At 36.6% G+C, this 16480-nt stretch overlaps 1 pseudogene; it reads right to left on the bottom strand.

Moving 5' to 3' along the window:
- Positions 1-639: 639 nt before the first annotated feature.
- On the bottom strand, positions 640-12141 carry LOC132183788 (WD40 repeat-containing protein HOS15-like; annotated as a pseudogene).
- Positions 12142-16480: the final 4339 nt, after the last annotated feature.

The raw sequence follows: 16480 nt of genomic DNA, 5'->3' as shown, positions 1-16480 counted from the left end.
AACACGCTAACACTTAATTTAACTCAAAATTTTTCAACTTTATTCAACTAAACTAATAAAAAAAAAATTAAATAAAAATTTTAAAACTCAAGAAAATTAAAAAAATTAATATATATATATAGGGGAGGTGGCCGGACCACCCTAAGAGTCTCGGGGTTGCCGAGCCACCCTCCAGAGGGTGGATTGGCCACTCCCGACCAATTTTTGCCGGTGGCTGAGCCACCCATGTCAAACTAGGGGGTAGCCAAGCCACCCCGAAACCAGTTGGGGGTGCTCCATCCGTTTCGGGGGTGGCCGATCCACCCCCGAGTGGTTTTCTGGAGCCACCCTTGCCTGTTTTTTCCTTTCTTTTTTGTTTTGTTTTGTTTTGTTTTATATATATATCTTAAAACAACCCAAACATAATCTCAACTCTTTTTTTTTTTCTCGATATTCGCAATTTTGAATTAAGTTAAGTAAAATAGAATGGAGCTTTCTATCATAATGGCAATGAATCCCATAAATAATGTTACAAATATGAAAGACTTCCTTTTCCAGCACTACACAAAGAAAAATAATGTAAAAAGTCCGAGAACCGGTGGATGAACTCATGAGATATCTTTGTTATAAAATTGAAGCATACAATGAGTCATTTCCACAAGAGATGAACTGGAGCTACCGTTTATATTAGAAATCCATAATAAATATGTTCCGAGTCCGAGGTGCATATCACAGATAGCACTGTACAAATGAAAGAAATGTTCCCCCCGTTTCAAGGCCCTCCCATCACGGTGCTTAAAGATGAATGAATTTGATAAGAAATATTCAAGTTCTACATTCGGAAATCTAAAACACAAACTATGTTGTTAGCAAAACAAGCAGCAACCTTGTCACCTTCCTTGTTCCAGCAAACTTCAAAAATCCCACCATTTCCAGTGTATGTTTTCACAATTTTTGCTTCCTTCACAGACCATATGTGCATGCATTTATCCATAGATCCACTGGCCAAATACTCACCATTAGGGCTGAATGCAACAGAGTATACAGGATCCCTGTAGCAAAAGAACCCCATTTTTCAATTATATTGTATTTTAAGCAATTTATGAAATCAAAAAAGTTTTGCTTGGTAGAGTCCCAGGTGCTCTATCAATTTAGAGGAATTTAGATAACCATAACCAACGAAGCAATGCTGAAAGATGGAAAAGCACACAGCAGAACATGCATGAGCATCTAAGCCAATAATGCAGAGGTATGGATTACTATAGCATTTGATGCTGAAAAAAAAAGTAGCGATCTTGAGCAGGAGAGAAGCTTATACCATTGCTGAGTGTAAGCGAGGAGATCAATCTCCAATTATGTATATCCACGATGTGACCCAACTTCCACATAATGGATGCTGACCCCCTAGGAAACGTAGTGTTTAAATAGTTCTAAAAAGTTCTCCATTTTCACTTTACAACAATTTCAGAAAAAATCTGACTCGTCTGGAAGTGGGAGGGAGTACGCGCTAGCGCGCTACAGAAGGCGCGCTAGCGCAATCATTTTGTCAATGTTTTAGTGGAGGTCAAAAGTGCATAATATCTCTCCAATTTTATAATCAAAGGGGATCTCATGGGAATTCCAACAGGATTTCATCTAAAGTGATGTGCCCTGATCTTGCTGTTTGAATTACTAGACTAATGCTTCAAATGTGACGTGATGTAATGTATCTGTAGCTTTAAGTTCGGTACCTGTGACCATTCAAGCTGGAGATGAGTCGCCCTAGTTCCACATCCCAAAGCTTTATTGTCGAGTCAAAGGAAGCGCTGCTCAGACAGACAAAAAGGGAGAAACAAAAATGAAAATAATAAGGGAAAAATAATTCTTTGCCTCCCTCCACAGCACAGTGCCCGCACTCACAACATGAGTGGTTAGGAGGCTCTTTCATTGCAATAATGACTAGAGAATATTAATCTGTAAGTGAGACTAGTTTTTGTATGTATCAGCCCAAGGTTGGAAGAAGACACTGTTCTCAAAGAAAGCAACAGAGATAAACCGGCAAACTGAAAAATCTAATAAAAATAAATTTATAAGGACTATCCATCTAGTGTTTCAGCCACATTCTCCATCCAAGTAAAGCAATATGCGTCTTCTAAGCATTGGAAAAAGTGGCAAGGCTTATATATAGTAGACACATGGTATAACTCAATTTGTTGTTTTTTTATAAGTAATTCAATTTCATTAAAAACACATAAGGGCCCAATCCTAGTATACAAGAAGTATACACAAGAATATAATATAACTCAATTTTAAAGATCACATGCCTCCTAGCCAGACTCTTTTTGATGGGGCAATAATTGGCTTTCTTGGGTTGGAGGTATAATGACAGTCTCAAAGATCCAAGACCACCACCACCGCAGAAAGGCTGGGGCAATGCATGGCCCACCTCCTTTAACTGGATATTGTAGTCAGTTCAATATGGTGAAACAAAAACATAAATATATTACTGTTGCACGAGCATGTGGGCATTGGCCTGACCATCAGCAAAGAAAAAGAGAATACATGCTACAATAAGTGACACAACGGAAGTAGACTAATTAGTTAATAAATTCTTCAAATGTTTTATCAATGATGTGTCATATTTATTTTTCCCTCTGCTGTGACAGGTTTTTTTTTTTTTTTTTTGAGTTTTGAGAAGAATGGAGAGTTTTTTGGTTTTGGGGTGGTGGTGTTGAAGAATACATCTAATGATGACCTAAAATTGGAACGTAGGAGACATCCCATATTAGAGTAGAGAACAACTGGCCTATAATAAAAATAGTTTATTTATACATCTGAATAAGTACATTTATTAACTATTGGCATGGCAAGCCGACGCTATAGAAACTATTACTGCCCCATCCAGTAACATATAATTCCCTGAATTAAAGTAAAATTAGGTCCTCTTTGAACTAAACCTCTTTACTCCACCATATTGTTACACTCAAATGTGAGACAAGAGCACATGTACCTTGCCAGCAATAACTGCTGATTAGGATTGTTAGTGCCTGGTCCTGTGGGACTCCATCGGATAGTATATATCTCCTAAAAAAAAATCAATTCATCACTAATAACAATCTAGGAATAAACCAGAAAAGCATGTAAAGAAAGCAGGGGAAATTAAATGACAAAAAAGAAGGAAAGCAGTACCTTAATATGCTCCTTTAAATCATGCAAATACTTGTCCTGTTTCATACTCCATATCTGTCAAAATTTTGTAGTGGTTGTCAATCCAGTCCCAGAAAAAGGTTGAAAGACAATTATTAGAGATCCCATTAAACATGGTTGTTCTATACTTTAAAAAAAGACATGTATCAAAAGTATGCGAGACCAGAACTAAATTAGAAATTTGAGTAATCAGGAAAACATGGAGTGGAGGCTAGGTTTTGAGCAAACAAAACCTAGCAGTTGGCAAGACATAAAATGTAAGGATCAATCCTAGCAGATTAAATGCCTAAATGTAACACCAAAAGTCGAAGTTCATAATCATAGGCAATCACCTTTGCAGTGTAATCATCAGAGCAAGAGGCCAACAGTGAACCTGTTGGATCCCATTTGATAGCATTAACTTCACCCTGAAACAGCACAAAAACATGAGTAAAAATCATTGTGTTAATATCAACTTCCACAACAATTTCCTTTTTAAAAAGTAATCGCAATTTATTAAAAAGTGCAAAAGGCGAAACCCAAATACACAAGTATAGAAAAGAAACACTTAGCTAGGAGTCACAAACTAAGCTTTAACTCTCTCTGTTTTTTTTTTTTTTTCTAGGGTAAATTACACTCCCCTTCTAAACTACCACCCCAATTACACTTGCACCTCCAAACTACGACTCACAACTACTCGGACTTATAAACTACCAAAATGTTTTGAGTTGTCCTTTCTGTCAAATTCGACAATTATTTTGGATGGAAATGGAAAGCATCAAACGTGTTAGACATGTGTGCCTGAAATATGTTGAAGTGACTAATTTGTCCCCATCATGTGGAAATGCATCACTTAAAAAAAAAAAAGGCTGACACAAAGTCTATTTAGATGATGGTGGCCGCTGCTAGGGACCTCTGTTCAGATGGGGGTGGATGCACCGCCAGTCCCCTCTATTCCATTAGGGGATGGCCGAGCAGCCACCCCCATGTTCAATCGAGGGTGGTCACAGCGGCTACCTTCATCTATTCAGATGGGGTGGCTTTTGCTAGGACATTCCCCATGTGTTTTGCTAGGGGTTGGCCACCTTTGCATCAGCTTTTATGTTTTTTTTAGTCACTATTTCTAAGACAGTATGATCTCGCACAAATAGGAGTAAATTAGTCACTCCAAAATGTCTCATACGCACCTGCAAGTCACACGTAACGATTCTCATTTAAAATAATGGCCAAATTTGACACCGAAGGCATCTCGAAACATTTTGGTAGTTCATAGAGTCATAGTTTGGAGCCTTGGAGGTGGTAGTTTGGGGGCGGGGGAGGGGGGGACAAAATGTAATTTATCCTTTTTATCCATTTTCCAGTGATAATAATTGCATGAGAAGGAAATTGAGGTACAGAAAATGATGGGAGTAAGAGCAGAAGACGCCTTGCAAACACCAGGTACTTATTTATTCATCATTTTAGCTAGGCAAGCTTCAAACTGAGGACTTGCCCTACCCCACCCCTTTACCACTAGAACCAAGTGCCAGGAGCATCCAAGCAAACAAGGGACAAGCACTCAAGTACACATATCAAAGAAGGCAAGAAATAGAGGTCAATACTTTGTCCCCACCATGGAACCAAACCTAAGTCGGGTAATTGTAGATACTCAACTATTCAATTTTAATGTATTTTTACTGATCGACTCTATAAAAATAAAATAAAAATAAATAAAAAAGCACTTTCCCCGCATTTGGAGGCCTGTTGGAAAGAAGAATGCACGACAGTAGATCACAGAAGAATCCATTGAAAGACATAAGTTAGTTTTCCATTAATGACTTACCAAGAATCTATCCCAAAAAGAAGGAAAGAAAGAAAAAAACTGACTCCTGAAGAATTGACATATACAAATTCATGCAATGAACATAGCCTTAAATTTAAGTAGGCTCAATAAGAAAAGGTTCAGAAACCAATGAGTTTCTAATCCTGCCATCTCCTAGGCGATTTAAGGAACTAGAGACAACTTTATAAGAGTAAGAGCATATACTGCCCAAAATTATGTCATTGCTCATTAAAAAATGCCTGAAGCACCAGGTACACAACAAGAATCCAAAGACAAAAAAGGGCTAAATTGTCTATCAGTTCAGGAGTTTAATTCAAGAGATGATACAGTGTAAACACAATAGGCATGAGAACTTTGAAAAGCTTTCGCATCACTAGGTCAAACCTGATGCCCTGAGAAAGTTTTGATTGGTCGATTCTCTCCAACCTTGCAAACATTTATTGTACTGTCAGTGGAGCATGTTGCAAATGAAAGATTGTTTCGCCAATCCACATCAAGGGTAGGGCCTGAAAAGAGAATTTAGCTTTGTTATCAATAAAAGAAAGAGCATAACCCAACCCCAAAAAAGGGAGAGAGAGAGAGAGAGAGAGAGAGAGAGAGAAGAAGAAGAAGAATAAGGAGTTGTCCACAGCATGATTACATAGATATTCCATATACCACAGAAATAATTGAAATAAAAAATTGCAAAGTGGGAACCTGAAAGAAATTCAAATTGTTGTTTCCATTCCCAGTCTTTATGTCCCACACAATTGCAGTTTTATCCACACTGCCACTAAGAAGATAGTCACCCTTCTTGTTCCACTTCAGAGAAAAAGATTGGACCCTTTATGTTTGTTTAATGTACTTCAACTCCTATCAAAGAACCGCACCAGTCAATACAGAAATTAATGTTATTGCAAATAAAAGGACCCATGTACTTTTTTTAACCTGCTAATTTAAACCACTGATAGGTTCAACAACATGTTACAATGTTTCAGTAACCAACTCACCATCTCTACTCCATATTCTTGTTTGTCCATCATAATAGAACCCGCAAGTAATGTCCCATCCCCCCATGAAAGGGCACAAGAAAGAATAAATACATGCAATTGTTCAATTAAAACTCATGCAATTCAATACCTTATGATAACAAATATGAAGTGAAAAAAAAAAAAAAAAAAAAAACTAGCTTGAATTTAAAATTGAATGGTATAAAAGAAGCGCATCAACTAGACACTCACATTCCAATCAAGTGTTGTTACATCCTTGCTTTTCTCATTCGTTCTACCTCTGAAATGCTTCAGCACCACAACATTAGCAGATCCATTTTGTGCACTAGAGCTACTAGGTCCATCCGCAATGGTCCAAATTCTTGCGCTTGAATCTCCAGACCTAAATATTGGGAAAAGATATGCATATATTTTTTCAGCATGCAAGCAGTTGGGTGCAAAGAGAAAGAAAAAAGTCAAAGAGCTTCTGAGTTGTGGCACTTTGTTATACTTGATAAAAGCAAAATATCTGTTCCAGCCACTCATTTGTAAGACTGGCGATAAAAAAGGAGGGTTTTAAAATTGGTACAAAAGAAATCTAATAACTTATTACCATTTTGGCCAACATGAGTTATGGTCCATATAAGAAGATCAGGATTTTGAACTGGAAGTGCAGACCTCAAGAAATTAGACAAAGAGGCGCCACACGGAGCAGATCAATTCAGCAAACCATACAGCCCCACTTTTTTATTTGATATAAGGAATCAGAAAAAGAAAAGACAAAAACGTAAATACTATTACAGCTAATTACTAACTCCAGTGCATTGATCTGGACAGGAAAGAAGAATGATATAAGCAACTTTTAACATTAATTGAGATAATTTGGAACACACTGATGAGATAATTCCTATTGAAAGCATCTCTTTTGAAGACATTAGACTCACCCAGATGCAAGCAGTGAACCAGATGGACTCCATGCACAAGCAAAAACCTGTTGGCAGTGGAGGAACAAATTCAGGGAATTACAATGCAACCAATTAAAAATGGCAAACAAATGCATGTCACAGGGATATGACCAAACCTCAGAGGTATGGCCTTCCAGAATTGTTACATCACAACTAGAAATGTCACAAGGCAAGGATGTTGAGCTTGTAGAGATATCCATTGGCTCTGGCCCTATTTAGCATATACACAAACATATTAAATGCTTACACGAGAAAATAATATACAATTAGCCACCTAACAGAACAGAAGATGTGGGTGTGAAAGGGTTTGCGTACGTTTGAGAAAGAGAGAGCGATCTATCTTAAACATACTACATAAAATTATTCTACCACGCGAAAAATGAGGTAAAATGCAAGGCCTACTGCAGACAATAAAGTAGCTATAAGAATGCAAAAACCATCACAAACTGTGCTTGCATGACATTCAAGTCTTATACTATATAGCACACAGTTACATTGTTGCACATGACATTGCATACATTTAATTCCCTTGTAGACCATCAGAGCATACAGCATCTGACTAGAAAAACAAAAAAGAAAAATAGGAAATGGATATTCGTAAATGAAGCACAGGCAAGACTACCAATTTGTGGCATTGTTGCAGGCTACATTGCAAGCACTAAGTCCACTTTCACCAGGACATAAGCCCTACAATTTACGAGTCCTTGGAAAGATCAGGCACCTAGAAATCCAGTCAAGATATCTGATGTGGAGCCTATTCAACAAGATCACAGTTATGGAAATACCATAGGCCCTTGGAACTGAAGAGCTATCTAAGGCAAAAGGCTTGGGCCAAATTCATACCACACATCTTGTATCGACATGCACCAATAACATTGCCAAATGCAGACCTGCAGATGCCCAAGCAAGCTCACAGTCACACATAATCAACATGTAATACAATCCTTGGTCTCTCAGATGCTGACAGCACACTACATTCACCTTTGAAATTAAACACAAACAACAAGACAATCCATTGTCTCCACTTCCTAAAATTTAGAATACAACTTCCCGCGCCAAAGCAAATGGACACTTCAAAAATAGTAAAGCCAAATACAAACTTAAACTAGCACAGAACAGAAAAATATCAAAGACAACCACAAAAAAAACTTCACTTCTACCAGTATGCAACCGTCTTTCTAACCAAATATGCGTATTCTCTATGTACACAACACAAGTTTTGACAAGAACCAATACACTATCATGAAATGTTCCATCCAAAGGTAATACTTCACAAGTTATCAAACTTCCACAGAGTTATCTGGATTGGGATTGTAATGCCATACATGCTTCAGAATGATGTCCACATGAGGATAAAACACAATTTCATAAATAAAATTGCAAGAGTAATGGCAGGCATAGATCACCTCCAAAAGTTCCATTTTCTTCATATTCCGTTATGACCTTATCTTCACACTTTTCTCTATTGAAGTGATCCTGTTGTGCCTTTTCCTTATCTTTACCTTTTTCTCGCTCCCTATCCTTCTCTATCCTCTCTTTATCCTGTTCTTGTTCTTTTTCTCTTCCTTTTTTCTCCTTCTCTGTTTCTTGTGCGTGTTCTCGTTCATTTTCCTGATTGTATTCATTATGATGTTTCCCATTTTCTTCAAATCTATCCTTTTGCAGATTTTCCTTCTTAGCTTTTATGATTTTCTGTAGTTCATAGGGATCCTTTGTAATAAGATCCAAAGGTTGTAGAAATGAGAAATCATCATCCATGTCACCATTCGTCTGGAGACCTAACAGAGATATAAATCAGCAGAAATTTCTGAAGCATGCATAATTCTAGAAAAAAAAGATATGAAATGAAAACAATCTCTCGCATTTTTTTTCCTCGTGTTAACTAAAAGAGATTAATTACATGAGTTTCAAACTTATTAATAAAAATGCTTACACTACTCAAATCTGCCTCCAGCTCAAGATACTGAATTCCTTTTTGAACAAATCTAACGAGAGCACCTGGTGGAACTAAGTTACCATCAATTGCACTTTTATTGATCCCGCCTTCGTATCCAAAAGCGAAAGCCGAATGTGTAAAACCTGGAGGAAATTATGTATAAGTTAAAGAAACAAATCAAAACAACGTGCGACCCTTGTATGTAAGTTGTTTAAAAGGCAAAACTATATAAATAATATCCCTCCCAATTTTTTTAATTTGTGATACATGGCATTTAAACTTCCAAATCTTGTGTCCGATGAGTGAAAAAGGCATTACATAAAGACATGAAGTGTATTCCCATAAAGTACAAAATTAAAACCAGAGCGCCAGTTACATTTCCAAACTCAACAAAGGCCAACATGAAATTACAAGATTATTCATTTCCTTTGTTAAACTAACAGTTACCATGCCTATGCTTCGTACTTCAGAAAACCATATAAATGGAGTGCTCATACTCATTCAAGTTATTTAATATTGAAGACTCAACAACTTTTTAGACATTTGACTTTTACAATATAAATTTAGATTTGAAAAAAAATTGTTTAGCGGTCAGCAATTCTCGACGCTAGATGTTCAAAATTTATTCATTAAACCAATCACATTTATTTTTGGGCTGCACTTTTGTCTTGATTCCAAGTTCATGCTAGCGTCAATATTGCATTCCCAGAGAGAAAAGACACCAAAGGGGTTTGGCAAAGACAGATTTGACCACCTATGCATCCATTGCTTTCTTACAAAGGGTGTTTTGGGGCATTGCTTAGCTGTCACTTGCAAATTAGCACCTATCTAGACTTGACGCAGCAGGGAAACTATCTAGATAAGTGTTACAGCCCTCAAAAATGACTGTCAACAAAGCTTGATGCTGGCATTAGAGTCATACTACAATTAGTGCTAAAACCGAACCATATCCTGACAAGCTGCCCCAGAAACCTTTTACATTAAAGCATGAATGCCATTGGTGGCCTGTAATAATCTTTTACTTAAAATGTCCCCAAGATTTTCCTCAATAAAGTTGAACTAGAGGCTTTTTTGGGCATCTTTTGGAGGTTGCATTTTCACATAAGCTTTTGAAAATAAAATGGAACCATTACAGCTGTGGTGACCACTAGGCCCATTCGGATTCTGGAGGCATACTTTCAAATGCTACAAAGAATATGGAATAATTCAATTCCCATGGGACTACCAGTCGAAACCCTAAGTTTTTCCAGTCCCAAGTAGGTCTCAGGCTACCCAAATTGCAAGCAATCCGAGCAGCTAATTGTTAGGGATCCAGATCCTATCTAATAAATCACAATTTATCTCAAAAGTTTAAGCTAATAAGAAATGATGAGTTTAATCATTTAATTAATATTTAACTATCTTATGTGTGCGCTCAAACTCGCTGTCAATAAGTGAGGCTAACACAAAGAATATTTAATGAAAATGGGAGGTAATTTATGGAGACAACGTTCGGAATGAAGACTTAAATACTTATTATAAAAACTAAAGCTAATAGGAAATGATAAATTTAATCATTTAGTTAATATTTTATCCGTATCATCTACTTGAGTTACCCAAACCCTTCATTTGACCATGCATTACTCATGTCAATCAAACGCAACATGGCCAAGGGTATGATTGTGATTGACACTCCAAAATAAAGGAATATCTTTTAAAAGGAGGCAAATCTAAGACTTGGACGCATCATATCCGACATCCACATCCAAGTCCACCTGTCCACATAACATTGCCTCTTATTGTGTCTTAAAACGTTAGATTAGCCCAAAGAGAAATTTTTTAGGGACCATCAAGGAACAAATTGATCTAACCCATAATTTTGTCCAATCTTGTAATCAATTGTTTGTGGATGAAAGGGGGATAAATGGACCCCCTTATGACATAACATTATTCAACTGATGAAGGAAAATAATAATAATTAATTATGTTACACAAAAGAAAGAGAAGAGACCCCATTTTGACAATAGGGATTTTCTTTTTTATAAAGATGACTTCACCTATGCAATAGAATTAACACACACCCGAAAAAAAAGGAAGTCTACCCCTTTATATGAACTGAATTAACACTACATCCTTTTTTTAAGTCTTTTTCCTCCTCATTTCTTTCACAATTTGTAGTTTCCTATATTAATGTGAAGATGTCTTTGGTAATTTATTTAATTTTAAAAATTAAGATCTTTATATGAAGGTGATTGTTGAGAAGTATGGGGTCTAGAAAGGGGATTGGTGTTCATAGGAAGCTTGAGGGCCTTATGTGGTGTGTCTTTGGAGGAATATTAGAAACAGCTGGGTGTCTTTCTCCAACCTTGTCTCTTTCAAGGTTGGGGACGGATCCGGCATTCGCTTTTGGCATGATGTGTGGTGCGGAGAAGTAGCTCTAAAGTACTCATTCCCATAACGTTCATTAGCCCGTAACAAAGAGGCTCCAACTCCTCTATCCACTAGAATGCGAGTTTCATCGGGGCAGTCTAAGATTGGGAGTTTGAATCCCTCAACTCCTTTCTCAATCTGCTAGGCTCCTCAAAAACCCATCTGGAAGAAGTGGATAATATGTTGTGGACCCCAAGTAGCAGACACGGTTTCAAAGTGAGCAGTTACTATAAAACGTTACAAACTGCAGAGCATTGTTAGTCCTCTTGGAAAAGTACTTGGAAGGTCAAGGCCCCTCCCCACATTGCTTTCTCCTTATGGACGACAGCAAAGGGTAGAATCCTCACTTTAATTCCTCATTTTAGTCTTAATTCATTTGGACCGTCTCTACTTGGATGTTTTGTCATTCTCACAATAAATGTATCAAAAAAGCCCGCATTTCGTAAACGAATCCTAAGATTAATTCAAGATTTACAACGCCTACTTTCCAAATAATCTATCTACCGCTTTTACCTCACAACTAAATGCCAACGGGCAACGAGGTCATGTAAAACATTGTGCGAATGTAAAGATAGGAAAACCGAACTCAACCAAAATAGTTGATAAATCACCCATTTTTCTATCCACAATCCGCATGCCCTAGTTTTCAAATCTATAAGATGTTGCAGTAAAGGCAATCTTTGTGTAACCTAATCTTTCCATAATAAGAAGAACCAGAATTTTTTTTTCAAAAAAAAAAAAAAAAACCCGAGAAAAGCTTAATAAAGCGAATGGAAATAAGCGCCTGACCTGATTCGTGGAGATAACGGAAAACTAGGTAGTTCAACTCGGCGGAAGTGATGGAGATCATCGTCGTGAAGCGCTGGGGACGGGGGTGCAAATGCACAGAGAGAGAGAGAGAGAGAGAGAGAGACTGTGTGAAGGGGTGTCTTAACAAATGCAATGGGCTCGTCCGACAGTTACTTGGGCCTGATCTATTCATGGGGAATACGGTTAGAGAGAGTGTTTTGAGCCTCTCCTTAACCCAAAAACAAAAGATGTATTTTGAGAATGGGCTGGGCTGGCCTAGGTTAGGGCTCTTGCGAAATATTCGGTCCAAAACTGAGTAGTCCTTTTTTTGTGCAACTCAAATTTGTATTCAGATTTACAAAAATAAAAAATAAAATTGTATTCAGCCTAAATAAGTCTCGGAGAAATGCTAATGAAAAACTAAAAACTAAAAAAACAAAATCCCCAATTCAAGCAATAGTGGAGGAGCACAGTATCGTAGACATCTCCAAAAAGATAGGCATTGATAGGTGAAAACAAGTAGAACTGAGTTTGAAAAACTAGATCTAGATCTACGAGCTTTTTAACTACAACAACTTAAATATACGCTATTGGAGCTGGAATTACCGCGGCTGCTGGCACCAGACTTGCCCTCCATTGGATCCTCGTTAAGGGATTTAGATTGTACTCATTCCAATTATTAGACTCATAAGAGCCCGGTATTGTTATTTATTGTCATTACCTCCCCGTGTTAGGATTGGGTAATTTGCGCGCTTGTTGCTTTTCTTGAATGTAGTAGTCGTTTCTCAGGCTCCCTCTCCAGAATCGAACCCTAATTTTCCGTCACCCATCACCACCATAGTAGGCCTCTATCCTACCATTGAAAGTTGATAGGGCAGAAATTTGAATGATGCATCGCCGGCACGATGGCCGTGCAATCCGTCGAGTTATCATGAATCATCAAAGCAATGAGCAGAGCCCGCATCGACCTTTTATCTAATAAATGCATCCCTTCCAGAAGTTGGGGTTTGTTGCACGTATTAGCTTTAGAATTACTATGGTTATCCGAGTATTAGATACCGTCAAACAAACTATAATTGATTTAATGAACCTCTAAAACAAAACTTCCAGAAACGGAGTAGAAGGCACCGAGCACTAGTACCAAAGGAAAGAGAGATAAGGACAAGGACAGGGATAGGGAAGGGGAGGAGGGACGATGTTTTGGTAGGTGGTGAATAATGAAAAATGAGTTTTGAAAAGTAACACTTATTATTTTCGCTAAAACTTTGTTCTAAAATACTAGATATTCACCATTCTCATAAAGTCTATCCTTCCCATCTTTTCTTCATGAAATTGTTCTTACACACACAAAAAAAAAAAAAAAAAAAGTGCACGTATCTCGCTTACTCTAATTTCGGTGTTATAGATTGTTAGGTTATGATCAAGGGAACCTGCATCTTTAAATTCTCAAAGAGAATCTAGACCTTTTGACAAAAACTAAGCTTGAGAATAAATTTTGCTTAGTTTTATTAATCACTCACCCGGTCACCCCTTTAAATAGGAAAATACAATGACATACTATATCTCTTTCGACATAACTCTTAGTTGAAGATAAACTCCTTATCTAAACTTGGAGATAAACTCATACGACAACTAGATTTAAGCAATAGAAACCTATTTCCATAAAAACACTACACCTTAGTTTTTTTTTTTTTTTTTTTTTTTTTTTTTTGACATGTCCACACAAGAGGGGGGAGGAGGGATTCGAACTAGTGACCTTCGCTTCATAAGGCGTGGTCTCTAGCTGATTGAGTTATCTCTTGGGGACCACTACACCTTAGTACTACATAGTCAAACTCTTATGTGAATTATCATAACATGGGGTAATAACACAAATGTAATTAGCACTTTTCTTAGGTCCTTTCAAATTTAACTGTAACACCCCATCCGGTTAAGACTAAGTTTTTTATTTTGTTTCTCGGAAGCATATAGCATTATAAGGTTTATCAAATTAAACATGAATGGGTTTATATATATATATATATATAGCCAGAAAATATAAAAGGAAAAGCTGATCGAATAAAAGAAAATAAACTCAATAAATTTTAGGTGGTTCGATGTATAATTTACATCTAGAGTTAAATCCTGCGATTTCATGAACTATATGACATGCAATGACACGTGACTTAATGTGATTATATGAATATAGAGAAAACATTACTGCTTGTATTCGACCCTTGATGACAACATCTTTTGAAATAATTTATAAAATCAACAACACGCATAACAAATAATTTATAAAATTGTAAAACTTTTGAAAGAGAGAAATGGAATAGATTAATGCTTACACGAATGAGGTTTTTCTTGGTGCTTGGTTTTTCCAGCTTGAGAAGAAATTGACAGAGTGTGTTAATTCTTGAGGAGTTGGGGCTGAAACGAAGGTTTGTGCGTGGTGAAATGCAAAAGCAAGTGGCGTGGGATTTTGAGATAAAGAGAGGTTTAAAGCTAAGCAGATTTTTTGGTGTTTTCAAATTCAAACGTGGATAAGATATATATTTAATGGAACGTATGTATGCATGCATGGATGATAAGGCTTGGCTTTTATCCATTTTACTTAGGGGTGGGTTATGGGTAGGTCGGTGTCTGGGCATTTTCGACCAAAAATAATTTCAACTTTTTCGGTTAATCAGTTAATAGGTGGTCAGTTAAATCAGAGAATTGTAGGTTACAAGTTTTTATTTTAAGATTTATTAACTTTCTTGTAACTACAGAATCAATAAATAATATGTTTTATAAATAAAAAGAAAAGGTAAATTCATGGAACACAAACTAAAATGACAACCACAAATTAGTTAGATAAACACAATAAAGAAAGTTACTAGATAAAATTTAAAATTCACTTGAAAAATTGGCTAACCAACAAAAAAAAATACTACTTATTAAACTGAACCGATGTCGAAACAATATTTTAATTCTACTTACCGACTGCTGGAAGTCAATTGTCAATCGGTGACGATTCGGTAGCAGTCGGTAAGCAATTGGTAGGCGATAAACGATTAATTTGTCCGCCCCTTCTAATAAGCCATCTTAAGCCTAATTAACCTGGCCTCCATTTCTAATGAGCTCATCATCGAGGGCTATTCTACAAGCTAAGATAGGATTTAAATTAGGGGTGTCACATGAATCATGTAGACAATTTTCAATCTTCAAATTTATTTTTTGTCATGTGTCTAAAATTGAAAAGAAAATGAGACAAAATTGAAGGAATATAAGCCGATAATGATCTAATCTCCTCAAGCTATCTACAATGGCTTATGCATTTTGAATATCTATGTAAAATGATTAATCGAACTTCTAAAATGCACATCCTTCCGGTTTTCAAATGTATTGTACATTTTGTCTACTATATATGTTTATCCAAATTAGAAAGCATCGTAGATTAATGATAAGTTTTTTTTTTTTTATAATTCTCTCCATTTTTTTTTTTTTTTTGTATGAATGAATAATATTTTATATCATCATAAACACCAATACAACTCACTTTAATAGTGCTGTACACTACAGAATCCAGACACTATACAAGTATCTTCCCATTGAAGAAAAAAAAAAAAAAAACAGAACCACCAAAGACAACCCAAAACTTTCCTTTAAATCCAACTCTGACAAGCAAGATTTCTTCCGTCAGTGTTGGATACCTTCCACAACAAAGAAAGAAGATTTAAATGATTTTAAAAAATAAAAATAGATAATCATAAAAAAATAAAAAATTAATTACATTTTTTTTTTAAGATAGAAATATAGAGAATACGGAGTAGTCTCTCGGAAAATGTTTGTCAAATGATTGGATTAGACCGATCAAAGACCCAAAAAATTCATCACAAAATCAACTTTAACATTTTTCAAGTCCTTCGCCAAACACATCCTAAACTATGACCTGTCCATTTTCGGTTGGAGTCCAGCCTGGCTAAGGGGCTCGTCATGGCCCATGGGCCACCAATACGAGAGAGAGAGAGAGAGAGAAAAGCAAAGTCAGGGAAAATCCCTTTAACCACCGGACTTTCTTGTGTATCGATGCCATTTTCTGGAAAGACATCGGAAAAACCGTTGGGTGTTTAGGCTCACGCATGATTTGACCATTCAAAATCAAACATGTATTTCAATCAAAAATTGTTGTGTTTGTTTATTATATACAAGCATCTTTCCTTAAAAAGGTTGTAATATTTGGAGATGTTGTCCAGCATAATGTAATAGATTTCAGTCTTTTTCAGGTGTAAACTGAGGGATTTTTCTGGGGTAGATCGATGAAGAAACTATAAAAAGTAAATTGACTACTTTCCAAAGCCGACAAGCACCACCAGAACAAAAGAAAAAGCACAAGGGCCAGTATGTGTACTCTACATCTACATGTCAGAAATTGGAGTTGGAAGACTGACCCATAATTGGGGGTCTGAAAGCAAGAACAAAAAGC

Source organism: Corylus avellana, chromosome ca6 (assembly GCF_901000735.1).
Source record: "Corylus avellana chromosome ca6, CavTom2PMs-1.0".
Lineage (NCBI taxonomy): Eukaryota > Viridiplantae > Streptophyta > Magnoliopsida > Fagales > Betulaceae > Corylus > Corylus avellana.
Note: the sequence above shows the minus strand (reverse complement) of the source record. Positions and strands in the feature narration are given on the sequence as shown.